The following is a 9914-nucleotide window of genomic DNA, read 5'->3' on the forward strand; positions in this document are numbered from 1 at the left end:
TCAGTGACCTCGAAAACCTACATTTCGATACACAGGTCGAGTTTTTATGAAAAATTTAATTCTCCAACCCATCCCCTTCGCTTCGATCAACATGAAAAATCGATAGAATTTTTGATATCAGCGTCACCGAAAACCTATAAATTTTGATTACATATACATGTCGATTTTTTGTGATTTGATGAAAATGAAACTGAGTTGAGTTGAAGACATAAGGTTTCGAGATCAAAATCTTGACCGAATTGGAAATGAAAACGACCTAATACATAATTTGATTTGATGTTTTTTCATGAGAAGGGCCAAGGAGGGATGTGAAAAATGTTCACGATTCATATAGAAAGGTGGTTTAGTTCCTTGGTGAAAATTATCATATTATTCTAATTAAAATTTTTTTTCGAGCATCGATATTTAATTTTTCTCTCCTCTTTTTCCAAATGAGATGAAGCTTTTGTCTGGAATATTTACCTAAACTTGTTTTTTTTTTTTTTGAAATCAAGCCCTTACATAATGTGATTTTCTCATTTTTCAATTGTCACCATTCAACTTCTCTCAATTTTCTGTACCAAAAACCCTCCCTTCCCCTCCTCTCCTCTTCTTCGCGTTCTAAACACAATTCAACACAATCATCCACAATTTTCTGAACCTGGGACGAGTCTTTTCTGCACTTGTGTTTCATCTGAATGAAGTTGACGCCGCCAATTACGAGTACATACAGCTCGTGGCATACTATGTATTTCAGAGACGGTTACTTCATTCATCGAAACTTGAACCGAGCACGATTCAAGTTCATTACCGGAAAAAAGCTATAAGTTATTTTTGCAGCCGCGCAGGGTGCCACCGTCTCGACTGCATCGAGCAGGAGCACACTGTCATGTCAGTGTCAGCATCATCGTTGCCATCGTCAACAGTCGATATGCTCCTCAAGGTTATTTCATAGCTCGAATCAAACATTTGTACGTACACTGTGAAGTAATTTACATCAGTTGACTGTTTGGTGTTTGTATATTTTTGAAACAGTATATAGAGTTGGTTCGGTGATGGAGGTGACTGGGGGGAGGGGGCAATGATGCGTATAAATTGGCGCGAAGTATTGTGTGAAAGTGGTTTAATTAAGAGACTATGTAGAGAATAATATATACGGGACAAACGGAGGCGCGGCAGTGTCCATAGTCGGATGTACGAGATGAGGAGTAAAGAGGGCCGTGTAATTAAAACGTGCGCCGCTGTCTCATCGTCTGCGCTTCGGCACAGTTGTAATTACTCGCAGCGTTGAACACGTGTATGTTTGTGTGCGTGAGACGTGAAAGAGAGAGAAAGAATAAGGTAGAGAGTGAGAAAGATGCGCGAATATGTTGAGATGAATGAATGATTGAGATTGCAGATCGATCACCACGTATCGGATGTACCAGATCATGAGGGGTAATAAATACTGTATAAAATGTCGTATTGTTGCGTCTCAATTCTCAAAATCTTGATCTGTGGAATGGACCTGTAAGATATAACATATTTTATGGAAACAGTGTCACTCAATTTTTTATTTTTTTGGGTGAGATGTTGATAAGAAGATGTTGTTTGATTAGTGCTCTGTTTTTGGTATTCAGAACATCAGAAGACTTCTGGTAACAATGGAAAGATATCCAAATTTCTAATCAATTAGCAAGAAAGAAAGGATCTGGGGTAAATTCTTAAAAAAAATATGTCTTCCATGGTCAGTAAAATGAGTAATGAGTATCCTCAGACTGAATTGAACTCGAATCACAATCGCTTGAAAGTTGAATTCTAAAAAATAAACCCTTCGTACCCTCGTTTATTTTAATTATCAAATTACCTCAATAAATCCATCATATTTTAATCAACACCGAGCAGCTGACATAAAACGTACCCTACGAATCCTCACTCATAAACATATACAGGGGGTTGAACCCTGAAGCAAATAAATCGTACTGCATGGCAATTTACACAGCTCTGTGTCTGTAGTCTGTACAAACGATGTTTGTTCGTATAATTAAAATGTTAGTAAGTACTGTATTTACTCATATACTTACCCTGAGTCCCTGACATGTAAAAAAGCAACAATTTTTAATACGAGAATGGTTTTTACTCGTATAAATGTTGTTAATTTTACCATTGTACGATAGGAGTATAGTTAGGTATACTGCATTTTTCTACGTATACGTGTATTATAAATAGTCTTCCTGTCTTCGTATTTTTTTATTTTTTCCTGCGAGTCGTTGTTTTTGTTTCTTTTTTTTTTGTTTTTCATTTTTTTTTTCTGAACCTTTACTAGTGTAGATAGGTATACATGTGGATTTATATGCATAACCATATTAATGTTAGCTTAAAAACAAACAAACACGCTTCGTTGGTCGTTTGAATGCATATTAGTATAGTACTATGTGAAATAAACGTGTGTAAATGAAAACCAAATAAAAGTAATTTACCAAAAAGCGGCCCTTTACCCCGTATCATTAGCATTCGTTTACTTATTAGCTGGATATGCAGTACCTTTGCTTAGGGAAGGGATTGCACGAGCATGAGTATTGAGTAGCTAACATTACATGCAAACGACAACACACGTAGATAATACATTTATGATGGAGTATTTTTGCTCGGTATGTAGGCCATGGACGAGATGAATTAAAGGGCAGTGGTTTATATAGAGATGTTTGTGCGTCATGGAGTATGGCAACGTGTGTAGGTACAGTGACTTTTAGCGTTTGATGTTTTTTTTTTATAGTTTTGATTTGAAATGGAAAAATAGTTTCGTTTATGATAGCGAAAAACTTTTATATTTATTATGAAAACCAGGCCAAAGTGAGCCGTTTGTAGAATTTCGAAAACAAATCAGAGTTATTGGTAGGACAAATGGCTCGTATCTGTGCATAAATCTACTGTGTATTTCTATATCCTGATACATAAGCCAATACCTAGTAGCACAAAAAGCCTTGACCCATCAAAATAGTAGCTTTTGACTGAAAAAATCGACATTTTAACTTTCGAAATTAGGGTTACCTATAGGTAGAAAAGTCAATAATGCATTTGATTTTTTGCGCCAGTTTTTGGAGATTTTTAAATGTAATAAAATGAACGATAATCCCTGACTCAAAATTTTTTGATTTTTGATCGGTTGGATTGAGGGGTTTTCTTGTTACGAAATTTTGGAAAAAGATTCCTCCTGATTACAGAAGAACAATTTCGAATGTATTTAAACTCTCAAAAATGAGGCAGAAGTCTAGGAAGTAGGTAGGTACTGTTGAAATTATGTAAAACGTCAGAAAAATGACACACGATATTGAAAAGTTGAATCCAAAAAATGAATAGGTATTCGTTTGTAGCAACCTAGTAAAATTGAGATGTTGGAGACATCCGGAAGGGAGTTGGTATTCACAAAATTGGGAAATATTTGAGAAACATGTCTATTCAAAGGTGCTGTGAGAGGGAGGACCAGACCAAGGGTATTAAATTTCAAAAATGGGTCTTGGAATTTTATACATAATCAATTTTCAGCTTCAATTTGGACATTTTTCTTGATAAAGGGGGGGGGGAGCAGGGAGAAAGAATTTGGATTAAACATTGTGGATTCTGTGCCTTGCTTACAAGGGAAGTATCCCAATTCCCAACTACCACAAAATGTTTTGAACTGGACAGATCTAAATCGAAAGAGGACCACAAAACATACCCCTATAACCAAAATTTCAGGTGCTGAAATTCATTTTTCGATTTTTGGCCATTTTTTTGGCGATTATTTAAAAATCCAAATTAATGGGAAAAAATTAGAAAAAAATCAAAATTTCCGCAAAAAACCCTAGAAAGCTTGAAATTTGGTTTATATCCTGTTTTTGAACTACCGAGTCGATTGGTGACGGTTTCGAACCGTTCTGGAGCCTCCAGCAGATTTTCGGTTTCTCCAGTTTTTGAAAAAACGCTGTAAATAGGTTCAAAATGAAATTTAATTTCGGATTTACGAGTACCGTTCTTGCGACCCTTTCGATCGATTTAAGCACATATTATCAAAATATTTTTGGGCCAGTTCAAATCCGAATTTTTTTAAAAGTGATTTATAATAATTTTTGACAAAAAATGCAAAAATAATGGATTGCAAAGGTGTGAACGAAAAAAATTGAAATTTGATTTGTACCGTATTTTCGGCTTGCTGAGTCAATTGGTGACGGGTTTGAACCGGTCTGAAGCCTCCAGGGGATTTTCAGTTTAACCAGTTTTCGAAAAAAACGGTGTAAATACATTGAAAATTAAATTTACCACCTATAAACTCGGATTTACCATCCTTGCGACCCTTTCGACAGATTTATAGGCACTTATTATCAAAATACTTTTGCACCAGTTCAAATCCAAAAATTTTTTAGTGATTATTTTTGAAAAAAATGCAAAAATTGTGGATTGCGAACGCGTGAACGAAAAAAGCTGAAATTTGGTTTGTATTTTATTTTTAATGGTGACGGTTTAGAACCATTCTGGAGCCTCCAGCGGATTTTCGGTTTCTCCAGTTCTCGAAAAAACGCTCTAAATGAATAGAGTGGACATGAAATTCAGCATCAATAAATTTGTAAAATTTAGAATTTGAATGGCCAAAAAAATTTTTAATAATACGTGCTCAAATCGATTGAAAGGGTCGCAAGGATGCCAAATCTGAGTTTACAAGTGCTGAATCAAAACCTGGATAAACCAAAAATCCGCTGGAGGCTCCAGAACGGTTTGAAATCAACATAAATTTGAGTTGGCAGATTAAAAATAGGCTACAAACCAAATTTCAGCTTTCTAGACCTTTTCGCTGAAATTTTGATTTTTTCGAATTTTGGCACTTTGAATTTTTAAATGCTCATCAAAAATCGAAAAATGAATTTCAGCACCCATAATTTTGATTGGTGATATTCATATTTTGAGGTTTTCTTTCGATTCTGCTTCGTCAGGTTCAAAAATTTTTCTGTCGGTCGAGATACCTACTTCTCTTGTCAGTGGCGTTGAGATTCGGGATTCTCGCTGTAGGTAATTTTTTCAAATTTTCACGTCTGTTTTGAGCTTTTAAAAACCACGTGATTTTTTTTTTAAAAAAAAAGGAAATTTCGGAAAAAATGTATTTTTTAATTCCTTCACTCTTTTTCCTTTTCAAATAACATGGAGTTGTTGGATTTCATTTCTTTTTCATTCCTTTTAAATTTTCTATCGTAAAACTTCAGGATGACTCATTCAGAAGGCCATAAAAAAATCGTTCCCTAAAAATGTACTTTCCAAGTTTTGCCAGAAATATTTCAAAAACAAGGTCTTTTATGAAAAACTCAACCCTCTTCCGATGGCAAATTTTATACTCAACAATTTTGTTTCTCTTCCTTTTTTTTTCGTAAGACATTCAATTTTTTTTACTTTTCAATGTGAAGAAATTTTGAAGAATTTCAAATTCTTCACTAAAAAATCAATTTTCAAGAAGAGCAGCTTAAAGATTTTAAGAAAAAAAAATAAAGAAAAACATAATTGAAAGGCGTAAAATTCCACATGAAGAGAGAAATTGATTTCCTTCTAAATATCGTTCTTTTTGATACGTTTCGAATAAGAGTTAGTGTGCTTGTTCACATAAGAAATAATGCTGAATTAGAAGCCAGAGATTAGGTAAAAAGAATATTTCCAAAAAAATGCTACAACATTATTTTTATCAATTTTTTATCTCAAATGATGATTTAAAAAAAAAGAAAAAAAAAGTTCTACGAATAAACAACGCAAATGAAACTAAATTGTGCAGCATAAAATTTTTTATCTGTACAGTTGAAATAATTTTCCTCAAAATGGCTGTACTTTGGATTAAAGCTTAACTTGATTGAAAAATTGTTTTGCAACTTCTTAACAAATGAACTACCCTGTAATGTATTTATGAAAATAAACGTCTGATTTTGACAGAATTTACTCAACTTTTCGCACAAGTCACTTTTATTTCACTTTCCAAGTGAATAGCAATATTGATATTATAACTTTCAAACAGAACAAAAAAGGTCGAAGTAGAAAATATAAAAATTCATTTCAAACTAAAAAAAAAAACAAACACACACACACACAAAATCAGAAGTTTAATTCACAACATCGAACCTTTCAAACAACACAGTTCGAAATAACTTCACTTTTCGTAAATATCCCTTTTTGATCCTAATTAACAACCCATCAAAAGAATACTTCTACGTATCAACCACTTGATTCAAAACATCCACCAAGCACCTCACACATGACTCACGAACCTGTCTAAAAAACACACCACAACTCGAAAAATAAAAAAATATTAATAGAAAATATAAGAAAATAATATTCCACAAAAGGTGTGTTCCGTGCGCGTGATTCCGGTTACCTGGATCCCACGCCACTTCATTTCCACTTTATAATAGACTTAGGTACTATTTCCTCTCTACATAGCTGTACCCTCGTCCTCTCCCTCCAACCATACAGACTCGCACATACGTTCAGGTGCATATGCTGGAGGCGTTCGTCTTGATTGCACATTCGCACGCTCCCATATAATGAATACACACAACACGAGGCATCGAGGCATCGGCAGCCCAAAGACCACACGATGTGAGAAAAAAATAATTTCCCTGCTCTGTCCCCTTGGGTCCAGCCGAGCCAATGTTCGGATATAGCACTGTACTTTTCTTTTTCTCTGCAAACGTATTAAGAAGTTGCGCCTTGATATAGTTCGGGACGAAAACTTTTAACCGATAATTTAATAAAAGCGTATTTGGCCCGATTCCACAGCTCGCCGTGTCTCTTTCTCTCTCTCTCTCTGGTTTCTTCTTCTTCTTCCTTCAACACCCTCATCTTCGCGAGCTTGAAACTTTCAATTAACTATCTCGAATCACCACCACCACCACAACGAACGAACCCGACCGATACGACCGGAATACGCCTAATCAAATCAATCGAAATTTCGTCACCTCACGTCGAATGACGATGCAATGCGCGCTGTGCTGCACAGCAACAGGTTGTTTTTTCTGTTTAGAGCATATTTTTATCCAGGGGGTTATTTTGTACACCGGTGGGATTTTTTTTCTCTTCGGTCCCTTTCTCGCAGTGTTTCTTTCGAATAACAACTGCATACATCCAATATAGCGATTAAATTATTTCGAAGGATGAAACTTTTGTTGTATTGATTCAGCTTTCTAGTTTCTTTTGGTCTTGGCTTATTCGATCTTTTGTCATCGCATCACATTGTCACCGGCCAACTCGTTCAGGGATTTATGTCTTTGTTCAACTCATTTAAATTCGATTCTGTTATACTGATGGGTTGGTGGATGACTCGAGCTGGTTGATTTTTAGGACATTTTTCTTCAAAAGTGTCTCAAATTTTTCAAATATGTGTAACTTCTAACCAGTGAAAAGCCATATTCGAGAATTTTTCACCAAAAAATTAAAGCGAATAGCTCAATTGTATTTTAGACGTATAAGTCGGGAGGGGAGAAGGGGTCGTTGAATCCCACCGATTATTCAATTTTTTAATAAGTTATTTGTAATTAAATTTCAATAACTGGATTCATAAGTAAACCATTCCCAGAATTTGTTCACTCATCATTCAATAAAATTCATTCTTCAACATTCAATATTCCACTGCTGAAAAAAAAACCATACAGATTTCAAAATCGTAAAAAAAGTCCACACAAACGATACACACTAACAAGTAAAACAAGAATAGATATTGACCCGTATTTTCCAAAATAAAAAAAAAGCAGAAGAAAGAATAGAAACACCGAAATCGTTTTTTTTTCGCCGCAATTTCAAAGCATACATTTGGCCTTTTTCACGCTACAATGCAGCTCGACGGCTAGAGCTCACAGTGTTAGCGTTCGCTGCGAGTACCTAAAGAGTAGAGAGCCGTTTTTAAGTGGAAATTTCATCTGACAGGTGGTCGTCGTACTTCGGCGATGTTTTGTTTTATAGTAGTAAGCGTTTTCGTTTACGTGTTACCTCTCCTTACCACTAGCTGCCTCTTCTCTCTCTTGCACAATCCTTTCCAACCCTTCCTTGCTGCCTTTCGTACTTTCTATCTCGCTCTTTTTAGCTCTTATTCTCGTGTCAGACTCGTCCTCGTTCTTGTGCTTGGTATGGTATATAACTCCAGAATTTTTTTCAACCTTTATTTTTTTTTCTTCTGCTTTTTTTTATCGTATGGGTCATTATTCGTGTAGGCTCTACACGTGAGTTTATTAATAACGTCTCTATTTAGCCTCGACTGATGAAGCTCACAGTAGGTAGTTTTTTTTTAAAAATATTTTTATGAAAATTTCTGCTCGTCTTCAAGTATTCACTTCATGTAGAATACGAGTTCGAATACTTTGCAGAACAGTTAAAAAATTTTCTTGTTATTCTCTCATTTAAAGTAAATGTTCGCGCCAATTTTCGTCAAAATCCAGAATATTTGTTTTTTTTTTCAGTCTACTTCAGAGTACATAAATGAGTACATTTAAGTATGTATACAAAAAGGTCACTTTTTGAAGTATTGAGTCAAGATCATATTGAAAGCACTAGGAAGATAAGAATGGTCCAGAGGTGAAACTCAAGTGAGGCGTATGTACTATGTACCCTCCTCTCCGATGAGAATTTTCCCTGAGTTTTGGACCTCAACTCTGAGTGCATGGTTCTTGAGTAAATTCCTCAAAAATTGAAAATAGTTTTTAATTTATTTCTCAGGATTGACTCGGTAAATTTTTTTCAAACTTGAACCAAAGTGTAAGTATGCATAAGGGCTTTTCTCGAAAAAATCAACAGTCCCCTCCCCCCACTTTTTCCCCTCCAAAATTTTGATTCAATTTTGCAGGACTATTGTTAATAATATTGTAATTTCTAAATGAAAATGATGCGTTTGAGAGTCGTTATTCGCAAATTCCAATTCAGAGGCAGTGAAGCTCCCCCTCCCCCCGACCCCAATTTTGGTTCAAAGTGAAATTTTCAATATGGGTGTCGTTTTTACAGGAATCGAACACGCCGAGTCCGAAAATGAGGTTGAATTTTCATTCTGATAGTCATAAGTGCTTCATTCGGGGCAAGTTAAGCTGTAAAAATAGACTTGGAAATGTACTTACAACTTGTACCGAATGCCGATTTTGAACTAGGAATGTTATACGTACTTACGTAAAATGAATTTTCAATGTGATCGGATTTCTTTGATATTTTGAATCGATTTATAGAAAGTTGGACTTATGTATAAAGAATTATCTTAAGCATTAAGTACATTGTTTTCAAGCCAGAAAACATCTGGGATCAGTTTGAGCCTTTGAACAAATATTAAATAAAAAATAACTTACCCACTGATTCTACAACTTGATAGCTAGATAGCTCCGTATTATAACTAATAAGCATCTATCTACACCAAAAATTCGAGCTCACCTGAAACAAAACAAAATACAAGTGCGAATTAGATTAATTCAAGAAATCGCATTAAAGAGTCTTTCAGGGTAAGATAGTGAAATCCGCACTTTCTCCGATTTGGTTGAAAGTCACCCAAAATGTTAGTTTGGATGTAAAACCATCCCAAAAATTTTTTGAGCCGAGCCCCCACCCCCACCCGAGAAATGTGCCCATGAGTGCTCGAAGTTCAAAATTACAGTTCTCCGGAGGGGGTGGTCCAAAAATTTTGAAACTTTCACAGAAAATAGTCACTAGGTATGTGCGTGTGTGGAATTTTTTTTCATAATTAGAGGTTTTTTTTGGGGGGGGGGGGTTCAAAATTTCAAAAATCGGTAGGAAAAAAACGGGGAAGAGGGGTCTCCGCGAAATTTTCTCACAAATTTAGTTACACCCTAAGGTATAACATATCATTTTCCCAAGGCCCCAAAAGGGGGTGCAACATGGTCAAAGAAAAGAAAGTTTGAAAAAAAAAACATGTATCTCCAGTACGCCCGCGCGTTTTGTCAACATTGTTCCACGAC

General features: G+C 35.4%; 1 protein-coding gene and 1 long non-coding RNA gene across 8 annotated transcripts in view; one reads left to right on the top strand and one right to left on the bottom strand.

Moving 5' to 3' along the window:
* Positions 1-9914, bottom strand: part of nrm (neuromusculin) — a 593812-nt gene that overhangs the window by 425031 nt on the left and 158867 nt on the right. The window lies entirely within an intron of this gene.
* LOC135831120 (uncharacterized) overlaps positions 1-9914 on the top strand; it is a 375747-nt gene that overhangs the window by 341157 nt on the left and 24676 nt on the right. The gene's annotated exons all lie outside the window — the stretch shown is intronic.

The sequence above is a fragment of the Planococcus citri genome, chromosome 1 (assembly GCF_950023065.1).
Source record: "Planococcus citri chromosome 1, ihPlaCitr1.1, whole genome shotgun sequence".
NCBI classification, from domain to species: Eukaryota; Metazoa; Arthropoda; class Insecta; order Hemiptera; family Pseudococcidae; genus Planococcus; species Planococcus citri.